Source organism: Manis pentadactyla, chromosome 2 (genome assembly GCF_030020395.1).
Source record: "Manis pentadactyla isolate mManPen7 chromosome 2, mManPen7.hap1, whole genome shotgun sequence".
Classification (NCBI taxonomy): domain Eukaryota; kingdom Metazoa; phylum Chordata; class Mammalia; order Pholidota; family Manidae; genus Manis; species Manis pentadactyla.
Genome location: NC_080020.1, coordinates 211,433,992 through 211,454,510, shown reverse-complemented (window position 1 = coordinate 211,454,510; position 20,519 = coordinate 211,433,992). Strand labels below are relative to the sequence as shown.

Genomic DNA, 20,519 nt, shown 5'->3' with positions numbered 1-20,519 from the left:
AACACAAAGCTGGTCTTAAGATTGGAAGGCCCAGGCCACATCCAGTCCAGCAATGCTGCCCAACTGTTGGGGATGTGTGCTGGGTGGGAGCAAGGTATGGAATGGGAGAAACTGGGCTCTGGCCCCACTGCTGCCCCAGTGGTACTGGGCCCCTTGCAGATCATTTCTCCTCTCTGGCCTTAGGGGCACATCTGTCCAGAGAGCAGATTGGACTAGGGGCCAGGTTAAGGGCCACAGGTAGGAGTCTCAAGATCAAAATGAGGAAGAGGTCAGGAACTGATACAGAAGAACCACCAGGCAAATGTCAAGTCTGGAGTGGAATCAATGGGCATTTGAGCTGAGTCACCAAGATTACAAACAATGTGCTGAGTTAAAGAGGCATCAACAGCAAAGGTGAGTCGTGGAAGCAACAGTGGGGGAGAGGGGTGGAAAAAGAGAAAGGGCTCAAAACCCAGAGAAGACAATACAGAGATGACTTAATCTTGGCAAAGATTTGTCCCCTTAATTGCCTAATGTCAACAACACAAATACAAGGTAGGATGACCACTAGGACCCCACCCAGCATTCAGCATCTAAGAATTGCAACCTCGTTCCAGATGTGCTAACAAATGGTCATCAGCCCTGACAACTAAACCATCATAAGCTAAGTACTTGACCCAGCAGAGGTTCTGCATTAAGCACCTCCTTTCCTGCCTGGTGCCAACTGGGCACCGCAGACATCATCCTTAAAGAGTGCATATGCCAAACTCCTCACATTCGTTTATACAAATATGGTCTCTGCCTTGACTGCCTACTTTTTTTTTTTTTTGAGAGGGCATCTCTCATATTTATTGATCAAATGGTTGTTAACAACAATAAAATTCTGTATAGGGGACTCAATGCACAATCATTAATCAACCCCAAGCCTAATTCTCAACAGTCTCCAATCTTCTGAAGCATAATGAACAAGTTCTTACACAGTGAACAAGTTCTTACATAGTGAATAAGTTCTTACATGGTGAACAGTGCAAGGGCTTGACTGCCTACTTTTTACCTTCCCTCTAAAATGCTCTTTGGTCCTCAAAAAGTCAATCTGCCTATTCAACAGGCCAAGTAAGCAATTCAGCAAGTCACTGAAAAATAAATTTTTAAAGCCTTGACCCTCCATGGGGAGAACACAGGCTAGCTAGAGAAGAAAACTTTTTCCCAAGAAAAGCTATTTAATATCCTAATCTTTTCCAGGTTATTTCTCATAGTCATTTTTAATATATTCAACACAACCAATGATGCCTTTTTCTAGAAAAAGTTCCCAAAGTAGCTGAGATGACTTACAAAAAAGCCTCTCTACCTTTCGGTGCCTAATTCCCTCATCTATAAAATGTGAGAAATGGTACCTGCATTTGTTTTCTAGGACTACTGTAGCAAGTTACCACAAACTTGGTGGCTGAAAGCAATGTAAATGTATGACCCTGCAGTTCTGTAGGTTACAATCCAACAGGAGTCTCAGTGAGCTAAGTCAAGGTGCTGCTGGCAAGGCTGTGTTCCTTCCAGAGGCCCTAGGGGAGAATCACTTTCCTGCCCTTTTCCAGCTTCTAGAGGCCACCCATATTCCTTGGTTCATGTCCTCATTCCTCCATCTCCAGCTTCAAAGCCAGCAACAGATGGTCAAGTCCTTCTCACCTCAAATCACTCTGGCCACCTCTTCTGTCTCCTTCTTCCACTTTTAAGAACTCTTGTAATTACACTGGACTCCCCTGGGTAATTCAGGATAATCTGTTTATTTTAAGGTCAACCAGTTAGCAATTTAACTCCCCTTTGTCATGTAACCTAACACACTCAGTTTCCAGGAATTAGGATGAGGATATCTTGGAGGGGCGGGACATCATCTACAGACCACAGTTCCTGTCTCAAAGTGTCTGGGAAACAGTTCCTTCTGCTTGTTACCCATATGACCCTACCCAAACCTCTTGTCACTTTGGTTTTCTCCTCTAAAACCAAGGGCTTTAGCCTAAGATCTTTAAGATCTTTCATTTCATGGGGATAAAACAAGGTCATTAAAATATTAGCTTCTGTCTCGTGCATTAGTTTTCAAAGCACTTATCTGTGCCTTGTCTCATTTAATCATCATATCAATCCTGGGAAATAAATAGGGAAAATACTGCCCTTATCCCCACTTTGGAGACGTATGATCTGAGACTAAGAAGTTAAGTGATTCACCCAACATAACACAACTAACAAATAACAGTGGGGGGACTCAAATTAGAGTCTTCCAATGATACATGCTCTATGTGAAAACCTGTTCTGAATATCATGAGAATGTACACACAGGGCAGATGGTCACCACCACCACCACCACCACCATTCGCTCAAAGCACAACTTGACCCAAGTGGAGAGGTGTGGCAATGGTGGACATTGGTGTCCGAAGATGGCTCAGGACTCTGGGCCTCCCACGTCAGCTTCCTGTCCTCTCTCTGGTTGTGTCCTGTTGAAAGTATTCTCCTAAAACCGTACGTCTCCATTTCTGGTATGAGACTTACACCATCAACATAGTCCTGGCTCTAAATCAAGAATTAATAGTTGTGAGCCTCTAGCTGGGGAAGGATTTGGGGAGAGTCTCCTATACTCTGTGCAGTTCTGGGTGGGCTCAAGGCCCTACTGCTCATGTGAAAAGGGCTAACTCATCATAGTTACAGAAGCTTCTCCCTGTCCTCCTGAGTCAAAACCAATGGAAGAGAAAACATGAACAGTGAAGACGTTTTCTAGGAAACAAGGAAGGGGAAGAGAGCCAAAGAGGATCTGAGAGTCTTGGAGATGCAGTGGACTTTGCTAATTTTGGCCCCTAGCCCCCATTGTCACATCAATGTCTCTGTAGACAATCGCCCTCCCACTCTCAGACCATGTGCAGCTCCATCCTCCACCCTCCACTGCAAGGACAGAGAACTAACTCCGTCCACAAGTATTTACTGAGCACCCAGTATATGCTCCAGAGAAGCCAGATGAGGCCTCTGCTGTCATGGAACTACCAAATAAACAAATGGGCAAAAAACTTCCAAAAAGATCCTTTGAGAATATCATGGGCTATGAAAATATAAAATAGGGTTTATGTTATAGAGAAAAACCAAGGGTATTAGATGGACTGTTCAGTTATGTTAGCTAATTCTCCTTTTGTTTAAGCCCATTTGGGTCAGGTTTCCTCTTGCTCACCCCCAGGCATCCCAACACCGGTAGCACTTGACCCCCTAACTGTGAACCTCTCTAATACTGTATCCATAGAGCAACTGGACTGCTCAGGCCAAGACCTCTGTGATCCTGGGAAATGAGCAGATGGGAAAGGACCCAGAACTGGCACGTTCTAGCTCAGAAGTTCAGGATCTTGCTCTACCTCAGCACTGAAGAGCCAAGTACCTTCTACCTGGGCTGAAGTATCTCCTCATCAGTGAAATAGGGGTGTTTCACAAGCAAGTCTCTATGCTCCATTCTACTACCACAAATTCATGTCCTAAGCTTTCTATGGTCAGAGCTGCTCAGGTTTACATTATAACTGGGAACAGAGTAATCTCAAACTAGAATCAATCCCCATTGTACATCTCTATTAAAAAGCTGCAAAACAAGCATCTAACACTTGCTCCAGATCCATACTAAATCGTCAGGGGAGGTACGAGCTGCACACTCAGCAAATGCACTGTATTCTACAAACACTCCAGTGCCCAATAAAAGTTAGTGATTGAAGATGATACTGCTATTACCTGAAAAACTCACAGGGAACTCTGAGAAGACCTGCCTCTACCCTTCATGGATTTTTAAGAGGAGAAAGGCTTTGTGCAAATTACATTTGGTTGGAGGAGAATCATTTGTACTCTGTGGGTGGGGGACAAGGGGTGTGCATCATCTTGTGTTATAAATACATCAGTGACTATGTCCAAATCCTATTAGTATAATAATTCCTTTGAAAAATAAATGCACTTACATGGCTTAAAAAAGGACATACAATGAAAAATTTCCACTCTACTTTTTCCATTCCTAGTGCACATCACCAACCCTAAAAGGCAAACCATTGTTTGTTGTGTGTCCTTCCAGAATTTTTTATGCATATAGATGCAAATAGAAATACACATTCTAATTCTGTCCCCACCCCCACTCTACCACCTTTTATGCAAAATTAGTATATAAACACGCAGTTCTAAATCTTGTGATGGTTTTTTCCCCCCATTTGGCAATCTGAGAGATGAAATATGGCACTTATATACAGTTCTGATTTTTGAGGTAAGGTTGAGCATATCTTTTAACATTTTAGGACCACTCATATTTTTTTTTTCCAGGAACCATCTGTTATATCCTTTGCTTATTTTTTCTATTGGATTGAAATGCTTTATCTTATTGACTTCTCAGAGTTCTTTACCTATTATGGTGGTTAGTCCTTTGCCTTTTCAGTTTTCTTTATGTAGATTCTTTTTGCTACACAGATGATTTTGTTGTTGTTTTTTCCTTTCAACTTTTATCTGGTCAATATATCAGATTTTTCTTTTATGGCTTCTGGATCTTGGTTAAAAAACATCCTCTGTGCCTTCTTCTGGTACTTTTAGTTTTGTTTTTATGTTTAAATCTTATTTTCACTTTGAATTTTATCTTGGGATATGTATGGTGTGAGGTATGGACCAAATTTTATTTTTCCCTATGGCTACCAGTAATCCCAATCACACATATCTAAACTTGTCCTCCAGTGATTTGAGGTGCCACCTTTATCAAATATTAAATGGTCATATGTATTTGGATTTCCTTCTAGACTACCCATTCTATTGCTTTCAACTATTTCTGCATGTGCCTATGACACTATTTCAATAAATAAGGCACTGTAAATTCTAATATCTATTAGACACATCTCTTCCACATCATTTTTCTTTTCAGAATTTTCCTATTTTATTTCTTTGTTTTTCTAGTGAACCTTAAAAGAAACTTACCTAATTAGAAAGAAAAAGAACTTACGAGTACTTTTATGGTACTTTTATTTAGATTGATTTAAAATTATAAAAAGAGAATGACATCTATTGTTTTTCTAACCATAAACCCAACATATCTCTCCATTTCCTAAGGTTCCTTTTATAACCTTCACTGTTTTGAAATCCTCTTATATATCCTACGTATCTTTTTGCTAAGTTTATTATATGTGTTGTTGTTACTGAAATTGAGGGATTTTCCTCCTATGTATATTCTATTTGATATATGTACATATGAAATGTGCTGATTTGGTGTTTAATAATTTTTGTACTTTTGTTCTTTTATGGGATTCTCTTGTTTGAAATAGTTTTCCACTTACTTCTCCTATGTTCTCTAACCATGCAACCACAATATCTGCATAAAGTGACCATCATCCCTCCTCTCCATTTCTCTCTTCTAATTGTTTCTCTTGTCTAGTTGCATTGGTAACCATCACCAGTACAATGATGTTTGGATTCTTTTCTGGGGCAGTTGAGTAAATTTTATTTTCCTGGAAAATGATCTGGCTCATTTAGGTGGTCAATTGTATCTGCATAGAGCTGTCTCTAGTGTATTCCTTTAATTTCCAGTTTATATCATTATTTGCCAGATATTGCTTATTTTATACCCCTTACTTTACTTATCTTTCTTATTTCTTATCTTATGTATTTGCACTTGCTCCCACATTCTCTTGATTAGTTAACTTTTAGTTTGTTTTTCCCAAAAAAACAGCTTTCAATTTTATATTTCAAAGTTATTTCAATCACTTCATTTTCTAACTCACTTCTACTTTTATCTTTCTTCCTTTTGCCTTCCCTCTGCCATAATGTTTTATTTTTGTTGTAGCACCTTGACTTAGATGATTAATTCATGTGTTATCACTTCTGTATAAATACTAAGGCCACAATTTTTCCTCTGAGTACTTGCTTTAGTTATATCACATCTGTTATGATAGTGTTTCTATTAATCATTGTTTTCCAGAAAACCTGCAATTTCAGTTTTGTTTTTCTCTTTGAACCATGCCTTCAGTGGGTTTTTTGGTTTGGTTTGGTTTTTACTTTATTTTACTTTTAGTAGAATGGTCTTCTGGTTTTCTGATTTGGCACTAATTTCTAGCTTAACTGTACTGTGATCAGAGAATAGTGTTTTTATATTTTTTCCTACCTTTTGGGATTTATTAAGGTTATTTTTATTCCCTAATAGATGGTCAATATTTGTGAATGTTTCATGGGCCCGTGAAAGACGCATTCACTTCATTTGATCTACAGGGTTTGCTATTTATCAATCAGATCTGCATTATTATTTATGTTCATTAGCTTTTCAATATTGATTTTTCTTCTTTGTTCACTTATCTAGAAACTGAAATGTGTGCATGTTTCACACATTTCAGTTTAAAGTGATCTGCTACTAGTGTGCTGTTGTCTATTTCTCTTTGCATCTCCTAAAATGTTTTTTCAATATTGCTGTTTTTTCCCCATTGCAAAATGTCTATTTTAGCATTTTGCCTCTTTATCTCATTTTATGCATCTTAACCTGAATTCTACTTTGTCTGATGTAAATGATGATTAACACTTTTTATTTCTATGTTTACTTTTATTAACCTTTTAAACATTTTCTTCATGTTCTTTTACTCATCCTTTCTGTACTGTCAACCTTCTGGTATCATTTCCTTTAGTAGTGTCCATAAACAACACAGAATTGGATTGTAATTTGCGATCTGATCTGAAAATCTTTTTAAAAGGTGAGTTAAACTCTTTTATATTTAGCAATATGACAAATAGGTTTATTCCTCATTCTCATTTTATATCATGTTTTCTAATTTCTTGGCATTATTTTTTGTCTTTTGTGATTGTTTCCTCTATGTGATTCTTTCTGGGAAGGTTTATGATCTTATTCTAGTGGTTGCATTCATTATATATATATATATATTTATTATTATTATACATACAACATTATAGAATCATCTTAACCTCTCTTTAGACATGCTTGATTATACTACAAGCAAAGACAAAAATGGTATATTTTCTCTTCTTCCCTTTACTTCATTTTCCACAGAAGTGAAGCAAAGCCTGGTCAGGATAGAGGGGAGAAAATGAGTCATGTCCCTGGATGCCAGTTATGAAAGTGCAGGGAGACATTAACACAGTGGCAGCTGCGTGCCAGGAGGGAGATGACAAACACATTGGATAGACCCTGGGCACTGTTTCTTCTGGTTATGCAGCCTCTCTTCTACAACCTGACTTTAGTAAGTAATATTAACTTTCTTAATGTTTACCATTTATTATTAAATATAATTATGCTTATATTACTTCATCTGTCAGCTCTAAATTATATCCTGTCTCTCTGCTATTATAGAATGAAACATTCAGAGAACTTACTCTTTTTTTCCCCTTCCCCTTCCAGTATGTGTTGGTTGTGTCATTTCCTCATCATCAGGGCACAGAACATTTACATTCCCCTCTGTTGTTCTCATCCTTCTATTTACTTTAGTCTTAGTTTTAGCACAGTTTGACGGTTAGAAATTTTCAACCGTCACCCTCAGTCTTCTCTTTGTTGGCTGAAGTTCATCCTCTACTAGTTTGCTCAGGAAAGGCTCATGGGAATGATACTGAGTTACTGCATGCTCAAAACTGTCTTTATACTTAGAAGACAGATAGAATGGATACAGATATTGGCTCACACTTTCTTTCCTTGCCTGTCCTGTATATATTTCACTGTCTTCTGAGCATTATAAGTTGCTGCAGAGGAAACTGGAGCCAACTTGATATTTTTCTCCTTTTAAGTGATTTGATTGCTTTGTCCAGCTTCCCAATGAATTCTTTCTTTTTATTTACTATTCTATTTCATGATCCTTTTGTTAAATCTGAAGTAATTTCCAAGGTGATTACATTTTGCTGTATTTTTCCCATTTTTGGAGAAAGATTTTTCTTTTGACATGATGCCTATCATCTTTAAATAATTCATTGTAATGCCAAAGACAAGGACTCTTCTCCTATACAACCACCATATAATCCTGCTAGTCAAAATCTCAATACTGATATAACTCAGTCCAACCCACAGACTATTTATATTTCTCCAACTGTCCTAAAAATGTCTCTTTTCCCGTCCAAGGATCCTATATGCCAACACATGTTGCACTCAAGTTGTAATGTCTCTTCAGTCTCTTCCAATCTGGAACAGTTCCTCAGTCTTTCTGTCTCTCAAGTACTTAAAAATCTCAAGGAGTTATTGGACTTTCATCCTGTATGGCTGGATGCATCTGATGTTTCCTCATGACCAGATACAAGACATGCATTCTTGGCAGGAATATAATGGAAATGATGCTGTGTTCTCAGTGAATCTCATCCAGGGATACCCTAGATCAACTATCGTACCACTTGTGATGTTAACTCTGATCATCTGTCCAGGATGGTGTCTGCCAGGTTTCACTACTGACAATGCATCATGTTTCTATTGTATTTTATTACAATCTTGTGGGGAGTTATTCCAATATTGTGCCAATATACTGATCCTTATGAAACCTCCATGCACAAGACTTGGCATCCATTGACAACTACTGCCTATATCAACTACAATTACGATGGCTGCCAAGCTGTGAATATCTATTTCTATCATTCCTTCTACATTTATCAGTTGGCACTCTACTCTAAGGGTTTTCCCTTCTCCATTTATTTACTTACTTATCTGTTTATCTAGATATTTCTTGATTGACAGATTCATTCATTCGTACATAACAGTCTGAATTCACGGATTCTCATTCTACTCATTTGGTTGTAATCTGATACTCATCATTTACTTTAATGCTCATACTGTCCTCGTTTGGCTGTGGAATCTCCAAGCTGGATTCTGTGTCCCGACACATTTCAATATTTTCCTGATTTTCTGGCAAAATAAAATATTTCAGGTTCATTTTACACCTCCTCTGCCCCATCCCTTAAATCAGCCACTTCTCTGAGAGACCCTAGTAACTTTAGTGGGGGATAGCATTTAGAAACCAAAATCTGGGTATTCAGTGTATACTCATTGCTACTATAGTTCTACTTCTTCCACACCACCTCAGTGGAATGAGTTAGGACACGTGTGTGTGTGTATGTGTGTGTACATACACTTCTAATTCCAATCCAGCACCTCAAGTTCTTCCTAGCCTTCCCTCCTTACATGTTAAAAATCGTCTCAAACTATGGAAAAACATGGGCCCTATTATCCTCTATATATTTATCTACTTGCTCAATAAAGTAACTTATTTTCCCCCTACAACTAATCCCCCAACCATCCTAGCCACCATCTCTGTGCCTGCCACCTCCACACCCATCCTCTCGCCTGCTAGGAAATAGGAGGGGAAGGAAAGGACAAGAAGCAAAGGAAGAGAAGGAGGAGGGTGGAGGAGGAAGGAAGAAAGGGAACTATCCCCTATCTTTAATGTCCAAAACTTTCCAAGGCTGTATCTTGGTGCTAACTGTTCTGGGTCTCTAACACCCAAATTCATGTTCTTTCAATATGTAGATTGACATGTTCTTTGTATCATGAACACTTTTCCTAACTTATATTTTAAATATTTGTTCTATTTTGTATTTTCCTTCAGGGACTAAAATTATGCTTATGTTGGATTTCCACTGCCAGTCTTCTACATCTATCACTTTCTCTCTAATCTTTATTAATGCTTCTCTTATTTCAATTGCATTTATTTGCCTTTCTCATTTCTATTGTCTATGTTCCACACTGTATTTTCTTGTGTTTATTTTCCCATGAGATCCTTGCAATTTTGTCCTCATTTTTGAGATAGATTTGCCTTTTTTCTCCCATTTCCTTCTTGAGTTCTGACAGCTCACGTTCCACCACCTCTTGCCGTCTTGTCATTTCTGCCACAATTCTTGTTTCTGCCTTGTAATTTTTCTTCATATAAATTATTGCTTCATTGAGTTCTTTAAATTCATTGTGAAATACGTGATTTTAATTTTCATCTGCTCCCTAAGAACACTGTCCTAGGAAGGTTCATATTTGGGGGTAATTTTTGTGGCAACTCTTGACATTTTTCACGATAATATCTTTGCTTCTATTCTAACAATACTCTCGTTTCCCTTTTGTTACTTATCATTGTATGAGGTGGATTTTCTTGGGCCAGATCTTTGCATGAAGTTTCTATGGAAAAGGAGGTGGGGGGCCAAGGTAGATTTTCATTAAATTCATTTAAAAAGTTCTCTTTGTGGAAAAGGGTAATGCCTGGTAAGAGATTTCTCAGGCATGAAATGATCTAGATCTTGATCTTGGTGGTGGTTACACAGGGTATGCATATGTAAAAGTTTCTCAAGCTAAAAAATATTTGTGTATCTTACTGTATGTTTGTTATACCTCAAGAAAAAAATGATAAGGGAGGAGTTTTTTTCTGCTGCCACAGTCACTACTTCCTGCAAATGGGTCTTTCTGGAGGATTCTTTGTATTAACCCACTTCCTTTGCTCATCTGAAACAAAACACATCCAGGAGGCACCTTCCTTTATTTCTGCTCATACCTTCTCCTGTCCAGTGTTTGCAAATAAGAGACCTAGCTGGGACTCTTCAGGATGCCCTGCACCTCCAGGACATGCATTGTGCTGGCACTCTCTACCATCTGCTGCCCTGAGGCTGTCCTGCCTCTCTTCTAGAGGTTTCAACACAACCCAGTGGATTCTCCCAAACCTGGCTGCTTAGGCAGCCCTTGCACATACCTCAGATTCCACAGATTATATCTATTCTCTAATTCCACTGAAAATGATATTTTGGGTTTTTTTTTTTTTAACTGTTCCCCTTGTTGCTTTTGTATAATACCCAAGAGCATAAAGCAAAAGAGGCTGTCATGCACAAACCACCGTATCATCCTGGAAGTCCCGTATGCCCGTTCTGTTGGCTCACCACAACATCCCAAACCAGTCATCCCTGAAGCCTTAGTCTCCCCATTAGCAGAACCGGCAGAAGAAACTGCTGTCCTCCTTCTAGTTCCTTCGGAAGATGATTGCAGCAGAGCATGGAGGGCCTACTCGCCACTGTTTGGAAGCGTTTCCTAAACCGCAGGAAACATGGTGCTTTCCATGGTGCTGATCATTTTACCTCTCATCTGATTTCTTCTTTAGCACTGAGTCTTCTCCAGACCACCAACCAGGAAACAGCTGGTTCTTTAGGGCTAGAATTGTATCCCACGCCTCAGACTCACACCACCTCCCCCAACAACACCCACATTCGCACCAAAGACATAGCAGATTCTTCAAAATACCAATTTGCTGGCTGCCTTGTCTCATTTTTCTTGCTGGCTGCAAAAGTAGCAGTAAGAATGTGCCACTACTTGGCATCCTCCGCCTGACTGTGAGCAAACACAGGCTCTCCCTCAGCCAGGCAGTGTGATCTGGGAAATAACACACCCAGACTCCTGCCTCTGACCCCATGTGAACCCCAAAGTTTCAGGCTACAGATGGGCAATGTCAAATCACCAAAGCCCCAGGACTCTGCCATTACCGCGTCAGAAACAAATATCGCTCTTACTAATAGAAGTGGCAGATGGGAACATAAATTCTTCAAAAGCATTTTGCTTGCCAAGGACTAAGGAACATATGAATGAAGTGTGAACAGTAAATTTTTCCAAGTTTGGGAGGCTGGACACATCACCTGCTCAACTATACCATCAGGCTCCAGAAGACCCAACCTAGTTTTCCATCTTGCTGAAAATGTTTCAGGCTGACTTAAAGACAAACACAAAGATTTGTTCTCTCTTCCCTCACCACCTCTTCAAGGAAGGCCCACAACTACAAGAGAAAAACTCAAGAAAGGCAACACTCACAGCAGCATTCGGCATTCAGTTTTTCCAACAGAATGAGGATAAAAACAATCCTTTGAAATCATACACATATACCCTCTTTCAGAAGGCTCTGCAGAATGGTAAATTTCCTTGTGGAATGAGCACTACACAAGTGCTCCTCATTTGCATGCTCCGTGATGGTTTTCATAGCTGGAGGATCCAGCAGGAATCCAGCATCCCTATAGGCAGATCCCAAGCTCCTTTCTAAGATGGGCATTTTACGGAGGGAAATACAGCCAGCTTGGAACAGACAGAATTCCAAGAGCTTGGACTAGGGGCCAAGAGGCTAGGTTCCAGGGAAGTTCTGTCACTAACAGGCAGAGTACCCTTGAGGAAGTAACTTCCTTCTCTAGTCTCAGCATCCTCAGATGCAGAGAGAGCAGGCGGTTCTGATAAACTCAAAGGCTCACTAGCCCAACATGTAAAGATTCTGGTCTACCCATTCTGAGCCTGCTGTTCTCTCATTCCCAGGACCCCTACCCCTAACACTGTAAGAGACAGCTTTGCGCTTTGTGAATCCACCACCACTTGGCCCAGGTCTGGAATGCAGCTGTGACTGTGGCAAAATGCAGTCTTTACTTCAAAGCCAATGGAAATGGCAAATGGCAGAGGAAATAAAACTCAGATAATTCTTAGTACATAAACCAAGCCAGCAGATGAAAGAATGGAGGAAGTGACTGCCTAAGTAACATTTCTCTAAATTGCCCACCTTTCGCCTCTCCACAAGCAAAAGATAACAGAAGGAAGCCACCCATTGAGACGGAAAATGCGTCATCCCCTGTTCTCAGATGAATTCAGGCTGCTAATAGCGCTTGATACTTCTAGAAAACCAAACACAGGGAGTCTCAGGCTTCAAAGGAGCCTGTCAAAATGTGAAATGATGCCCCTTCTCCTTCCTTGACAGTGTAAACCAATTTGGCTCAAATTATGTCTGATTAGGATGCAGTGAAAATGAAATACACATAAACACACATACACAGACAGTCATATACTGCAACTGGCCCCGTGGTCCTACAGCAGTGCGGACAGATTGTAATGGACACAATGTGATGCAATCATTAAACATCTCTCCAGCTTATTTGCGTGCAGTGTGTCTCAATAATGTATTATGAGGTGTGTTTGTAATTGGCTACTGCTGATAGTGGTCCTTGAAAGGGAAATGGAGTGTGTCTAAATGCAGACAAAGCTACTTAGCGCGCCAGGACAAGATGAGATGCTCCTCACAAGGTCCAAATGGAACACTCAGGGCTTCTCCCACCCACAGCTTGGGAGAGAGAAAAAGGAATAATCTGTCTCAATTTTCTCAGCTCCAGAAACAATATTTATAAAATAGAAGGTGATTTCAGAGCTCATTTATTTCCCTGGTTCACAGTCCCCACTCTGCTGACATCATTTTCTAACCAATTTTATTTCCAACAATCACAGGAACAGCCTCAATTCTACTTGAAATCATTAAAAACAAATCCATTCTTTCTTTGTCTTTGAGTTCCATCTTCAAAAAAAAAAAACAGTTTAATTTCTGTATTGCCTGTCTTTGAAACAGTAATTCAGACCTCTGAATAGTCAGACTAGACTCTTCTTTCTTCCCCTCTCACCTCCCAAATCCCTGTATTCCCTGTAAATGTAAGAAGCACACAGATTCCTCCTGGTCCCCATTTCTAGGCACTCCATTCACTGACTCAAGTCCAAAGTTGTCCTACCCATAATGATTCCAAGGGACACATGTTCCAAAACTAGGCATCTTGGAAATGAAACAGGAAAGGATTTAAAAAGTCACAAAAAGAAAGAACCCTGTTTCTTACCCAGAAGGCCATCTCTAGTGAGCAAAATCTAAGCCTAACAGGAGATACCAAGCATGGTGCTGGCTTCCAAGAAAACCACGGAGATGCGCTGGCACTGGGAACATTTAGCACTGTCTCTTGATGGCTAGGGGAGGGACGGTTAGGTGGTGGCCATCCTTTGCTATGTCCTTCCCCTGATCTCCCACAGGAAAGGCAGCATGCTTTGTTCTTAGGGGAACCATGCCATTCCTGGCAATAACCACATTTTTCTCTAAGTGCTCAGAAAACTATCTGTTCTAAAATTTGGGGGAATTAATATCAAGCTGATTGGTCTTTTTCTCTCACTGGGAAAAACTGACTCTGTGAGACTTACATCTCACATAGGCACTAAAGTCATGTAAAAACAAAAAATTCTTCAGAGTCAGATTTTCAAATATATGACTCAGCCTGACTCAGATGAGTTAAGGAAAAAGTGGGAACTTGAATCCCCGAATCCCTGAATGACTTGGAGGTCAAGTACTTCAGACTTCCTTCATTTATGTACCCCATTTGTAAGGCAGAGAAAGACAAACCACCTGTCATTCCTATAGTCTTCCAGCAGAGCCAGAGGATTTCAAACAGCAGGTACCCCAGGGCCTCAAAGACAGCAAGAAGAGCAAGGCAGAGAACGCAACACGGCCTCCTGCTTCTGCTCTGGGATGGGGAATGTACACTGAGGATGGAGACTGCCACGGCTGAGCTGCCTGGCATGCAGACCCAGAAATCCTACCCAACGATAGATAGTCCCAAGTCCCAAGGATTCCTGGACAGGGGCTTTCCACAGTGGCTGCCCTGCAAGACTTCACAGTGTCAGGGCAAAGGGCCAAGGCTTACACTCACATTCCCACAATACTGAGCTCAGTGCTGGACACATTGTAGGTATTCGCTAAAAATGGGTCAAATTTAATTTGTTCCCTGAATCGACAGCAAGAACATCAAAGACAAGGGCAAAAAGGGCTATTTGCTTGTTTCCCAGGCTAATTTAGCTGGGACATCTTTCCTGTAATTCCCTGTGGCTTTCATCCGGGACTTCAAACTACCTCCCATCAAACTGCAAAGAAAGTGTAATAAACTGCACAAACCTCACCTCTACACCCACCCCTCTGGAGAACCCTGGGTGCCTCACTGTGCACCTCTGAGGTGTATCATAAGCACGTTTTGCCTTTTAAAGTGAAGTGAGACAAAGCAGGTAAATCAATACTTGCTTTCTAACTTTTTTAGACAGAGGTCCTTATCTAATTTTAGTCACTTTGTATGCAAGATGAGTTTCCATTTGATCTTCTCCTCCTCCTCCTCCTCTTCCTCCTCCATCTACTCTGCTTCTCATATCTCATTGACCTTTTACTTTTTTAAACAGGTCACCACAAGCACCATTCCCAACAGAAGGTCCCACAGACGGCTGCTGCCTCCACCCACGGGCCTGCGTGCCTTCTCTCCCCAGGGCTCCGTGTGTTTGCCACTTCCTTTTTCCTCTTTGTATCCCTCCTTGTACCCCGCCTTGTTCCGCAGAGGACCCGAGCTCCCATTTCAGTCACCAATTCCATAAAACACTGCTTTGGAGAAGACTGATGTCATACTACAGCCTATTCAGAACCGTCCTCCAAAATGTCCTTTGCAGAGAGCAGTAAGTCAGCCCCAGTGCAGGAGAGGAAATACACCACTGTTGCTTTCTTACTCTGAGCAGTTTGAGCAAATTCTCGGTAAAAACCTATGCTTTTCAACAATGCTATCACATCAGAGTGTAACCTCCTGATCGACTCATAAAGCTGTTTCATAGGCGTTTACTGACATGTGGCCTTGAATAAGTCACTCAGCTTCTCAGTCTCATTTGCCATTGTAAAATGTGAGAAATGCTGGCCACCATCAAGCAATGGGTGGAGATGAAATGAGATGCGCAGGACAGCACTGGACACAATATTCGCATGGAGGAGATGTCTAATAGATTTTGAAAAAGATGAGGTTCCTTGAGTTGCTCATGAGCTAAACTTTGTTATATGTCATAGTCTTCAGAGAAAAATGGCCAGCATTCAGGACCCAGGTCACATTCCAGTTCTTTTCATCTGAAAGGACATCTGATAACATCTTGACTAACTAATTTCCCAACATTCAGGGACCACATGGCACTCTGCCCACTCTCGGAACAAATGTCAATGTCATTGTCACAGGCCCAGAATACCACTGAGTCTGTCCCCGATCTTACTGCAAACCTTCTCATTCTTGCCATCCCCAAGTTCTTCACTTTGACCCTCCTGCTACACCAAACCCTCCTTTCTCTGGTTATGGTCTCATCACCATGTCCTTCTGGAAATCTTACTTTGTGATGGGTTAAACCTAGAAGTCCCCAAATGACCCCAGAAGGAAGTAACTTCAGTCAAGATGAGTTAGGCCTCTCCAGTAGTGTTATTATATGCAGCTACTATAAAATCATAGTAACACTTCCCAATGAATAGAAACTCTTTCAAAACTAAAGCAACACCTATCTCCCAGAATGTGGCAAGACAGAAAAGTTAATGCAAAGACTCTATCTTCTCATCTTCCTACCTCAACTTAATTGCTTTACAAAGAAACCTACATTTTAAATGAGAATTTCCTTGGAAAATTCACCATTGAAAATTTAGAAACTGACAAAGTAATTTTGGACAACTGTGGCTTAAACATACCTCTGCTGACAACTGAAGTTGTCTCTTTCAACTGCAGTCCAACTGCAAGTTGCTCTCTTGAGCCTGGCAGCCACTGAGGCCAGCACACAGGTGTGGCCTGGAGTCTGAGAGAGACCTCACATCCTGCAGAGCTGAACAGAGAAAGTGGATGCAGGACTGAAAGAGAGGCTGAGAAATAGTAGCTGAGGCCTGGAGCAAGATCAGAGTCCCCAAATTCAGTGGTCAGTGTGGCCCAGAGTGACATGGACCAATGGGGGAAAGGCAGCTCCAGGGGGAACGAGCACTCTGGCAGGGCCTCCTGTCTCCCTGGCCCACAGGAAGGGCTGGAAGCTGAACAGGCCTGCAGAATCCTCTTGCCTGGAGCCAGGGTAGCTCTAAGGGGTCCTTCTGGTGTCTTTGGGAACTGACACCTGTCAAGTGGAACCACTCCAAAGTACAGAGGCCTAGACCACAACACCATCCGCTCTCCTGGTCTTACCCAAAGGCAGATGGAAAACTGGCCCTAAGCCTCATCCAGTAGACAAATGGGGGAAAGTCACCCACAAAGGGGACTGGAAGCCAGAGAGATAAATGAACAAAGCACTCAGAAGGCGAGGCTGTTGAAACAGAGCTGCTAGAGGACATGATGGGTAACACAAACAAAAATAATAACAACACACAATGACGTTCCATTACAATACCACACACATGACTTCCTGCAACTAAAAATCATGATTTTTCAAACTAAAAACCCATCAGAAGAGTTGATGGCAGGGATAGCTGCTGTGGAGACCTGAATTCGTGCTTTCTTCAGGAGATCAAACAGAAAAAATTACCACCAGAAGAGCGAAAACATAAATATCAGACACAAAAAAGGTATTCAGAGAACAGATCCATCCTGAAGGCCTGATTTGTTGGTCTAACGCCTGAGGGAGAAAAGGGAACAAATGAAGAATAGGCAATAATTAAACAAATGAAAGTAGAGAATTTCCCTTAAAGAAAGACCTGGGTCTGCAAAGGGAGCACATGAAAGGACACATCTCAAGGTGTGTCCCTAAATTCCAAGAAGGAAGAGGAAATCTCACAAGCCCCAAACAGAAAGAACAAAGGGCAAGTAATTAGTCATCAAGTATCCCTGCCCTCAGCAAAAGCGCAACCTAGAAGACAGTGCGAAACCCTCCACAGCCAGCCAGCTGGTATCTACCTGTCCACCTGGTAGAATATCTATGGATATTCTACCAGGGTTCAGAGAAAATATAACCTATATACCCCACCTGAGGAAAATGCTCAGATCGAAAAATGAAAATGAAAAACAGAAATCTAGAGATAGGTTAGATGAAGAGAAAACAATGGTGAGTGATGAACTTTGCAATTTGCAAGGTTAAATCTAAATAGTATGTAAGTGCTGGGCTTGTGGAATGTAAATGACAAGAATACTTGAAAAAGAAGAAGTACTCTACAAAATAAAACGTGACATGTCTGCAAAGGTTAAATTATCTCAGTGAAACCTAGATATTAGAGCTAGGGGAAGGGGGAGTATGTTAAAGTCTAAAGTCCAATTTTCAATAAGAAAGTGTAAGGAAGTAAATGTACTCCTAAGAGGTCTGTTTATTTGGTTGATAACAAACAGGTGAGCAAATATCTTGTCAGGGAAACTTTTTAATATCCTATTTTTATAGAAATATGCATTTCAATGTCCTGAAAAAGGAAGGTAACAGTCCATGTTGATAGAATAGTAAGACATCCAAAGTTAAAAAGGGAAAGAAGAGTTGAAACTGTAACTGGCTAAACTAGTGAAAATAATAAAAGGGTGAAAGATAAAAATAAAGGAAGTAAATATACAATATAAACAGTAAATATATAATACATCAACTATTTCACTATTATGATCTGCTAAATATTCCTATTAAAACAGAAACATTATCAGATTAGATTGAAAAACAGATATTCAAAGGCTACCACTGAGTCAAGGGCTACCACTGAAGAAGTCAACAGGACCAGATAACTTCAGTGCTGAGCTTTATGTGGCCATTAAAGAATAGATATGCCAAAATTATTTAAACTGTTGCCATGTGTGAAAAAAAACTCCTCCATTCATCTTATAGAAGCAGTATACTCTTAAATCTAGAAGTAATATACTCTTAAATCTAAACTCGGATTGAGTATCAAAAAAGACTATAAATCAAATCTAATTCATGGATATAGATGTTAAAATTCCAAATAAATGCCAACAAATAAAAGCCAGCAACATAAATAAAAATAAACTGTAACTATATAGGGTTTATTTTAGGAATGCAAGGACGGTTCAAAATAAGAAAATCAAAATAATTTACTGCATCAAAAAAAGAGAAAAATGATACAATTCAATCAAAATACAATTCCAAAACCACCTCTAATAAAAACTGGACATAAAGCAGGAAAAGGAAACTAAAATACGATAAAGAATATTTCATAGATGTGAAAAGTAGTGAAACACTAAAACCATTGCATCAGCTCAAGAAAGAGTGCTGTACATGGTGTGTGTGGGGTCACGGGGAAGACAGTGTAGCACAGAGAAGACAAGCAGGAACCCTGTGGCATTTTACTACACTGATGGACAGTGACTGCAATGGGCTATGGGGGGGAACTCAATAAGGGTTAATGTTGTAACCACATTGTTTTTCTTGTGAAACCTTCCTAAGAGTGTATATCAATGATACCTTAATTTTAAAAAAAAGAAAGAGTGCTACATTGCCACAGTACTTCATTTTTAATGTTCTCATGAATGTGACAAAACAAGGTAATAAAATAATCAAGATAAAATTCAGAAAGGAGAGATAAATTTAACTCATTTTGATAATGATCTGATTTTATACCTAGAAAACTCAACTGCTTAATTAAGAAGTAACCACTGCATTTAATAAGAAAATTCTAGTAAAAAGTCTGATATTGACATAATAAGAGATAAATAGGTCAAAAGAAGAGAAAAGAGTTCCCAGAACTAAAACTCGGTGTTTATGTAAAGTAAATATATTGCAAAGGTAGTATTTCAGTCTGTGGAAGAAATGATGGTTGATTTAATTAATGATATTGACACAAATTACTATCTGTTTAGAAGAATATAGAGTTGAATCCCCACCTCAAATTAGACATAAAAATTAATTCCAGATAGACTCAAGATTTAAGAGTTTTTTTTTTTAAGTCATGTAGAAAAGGAAATTCAGAATGTTCTATACACAACCTAGGAATCAGAAAGATCTTTTTAGTAAGACAGCAAGCACACTCATTAGTTATTACTAAAAAGACATATTTAACTATATACAACAAGCAAAAAAGTTATTTTGCAATATATACCATAAACAATGTCATCAGTGTAACAATTAAGAAATCCAATGTGCATAAATGTTGTAATTTTCAGTTTACCAATCTAAAGGGTATGAAATGGAATTCTATTGTAGTTTTATATTCCTTTGACTACCAGATTGGTTGAGTTTGTTCTCATGTTTATTGCCCTTAAGGGTCTGCTCTTCTGTGAAGTGTCTTTTCACATGCTCTGCCCATTTTTCCACTGTGCTGTTTACCTTTTTGTTGTCAATTATAAGAGCTCTTTGTATGGTATAGACAGTCTTCCCTTCTCGATTCATGGACAGTCTTCTGGACCCCAGATGCCCAGCAGAAGACATGACTATTTCTAAGTGACTATGGGTCACTAGCCCACCAAGGCCTCTTTCCAGGGAATATAGACAGGTAAGATGACTTCTTCATGGGGCATTTCTCTAACAGCAGCTACATGAATTAAAGATGAAGACAGGCGGTCAAGAAAAGCCAGAATCAGCCTTGGTGAAGAATATGAAACATGTGCAGCAAATCTCATTTAGGCCCGATAGGTAAAAGCAAAGGAACATGTAATTCCCACTCTTCCAACACCAAATAAAATGGTGTATTTTTTCCCTACACATATGTATAACAGTAACAATATTATACACAGCAGTAATAGTGGTGTAACTCTATTCAGGTCCCGGACCTGATTTCAATGTGCCTAAGTATGTGGGAGGGGGTCTTCCCACGCACACAATACCAAGCAATTCTTGAACACCAGCAGGGTGTCCAAGAACTCAACTCAGTTCTGATGCTACCTGCCCGGAGACAGCACCAGATTCCCAGGCTAAGGGCTCTGTCCTACAAGACTGCCCACCACCCTCGATGCCAGATGCCGATCACAAGCCCCTGGCAGTTCCCTGTGCTTCTGACCTACAGGCTACAGATTGGAGATTCCTACGACCTCCCCCTTAGGTTCAATTA

The 20,519-nt window shown here is 40.1% G+C and overlaps 1 protein-coding gene across 3 annotated transcripts in view; it reads right to left on the bottom strand.

Moving 5' to 3' along the window:
• Positions 1-20,519, bottom strand: part of GALNT14 (polypeptide N-acetylgalactosaminyltransferase 14) — a 202,957-nt gene that overhangs the window by 166,666 nt on the left and 15,772 nt on the right. The gene's annotated exons all lie outside the window — the stretch shown is intronic.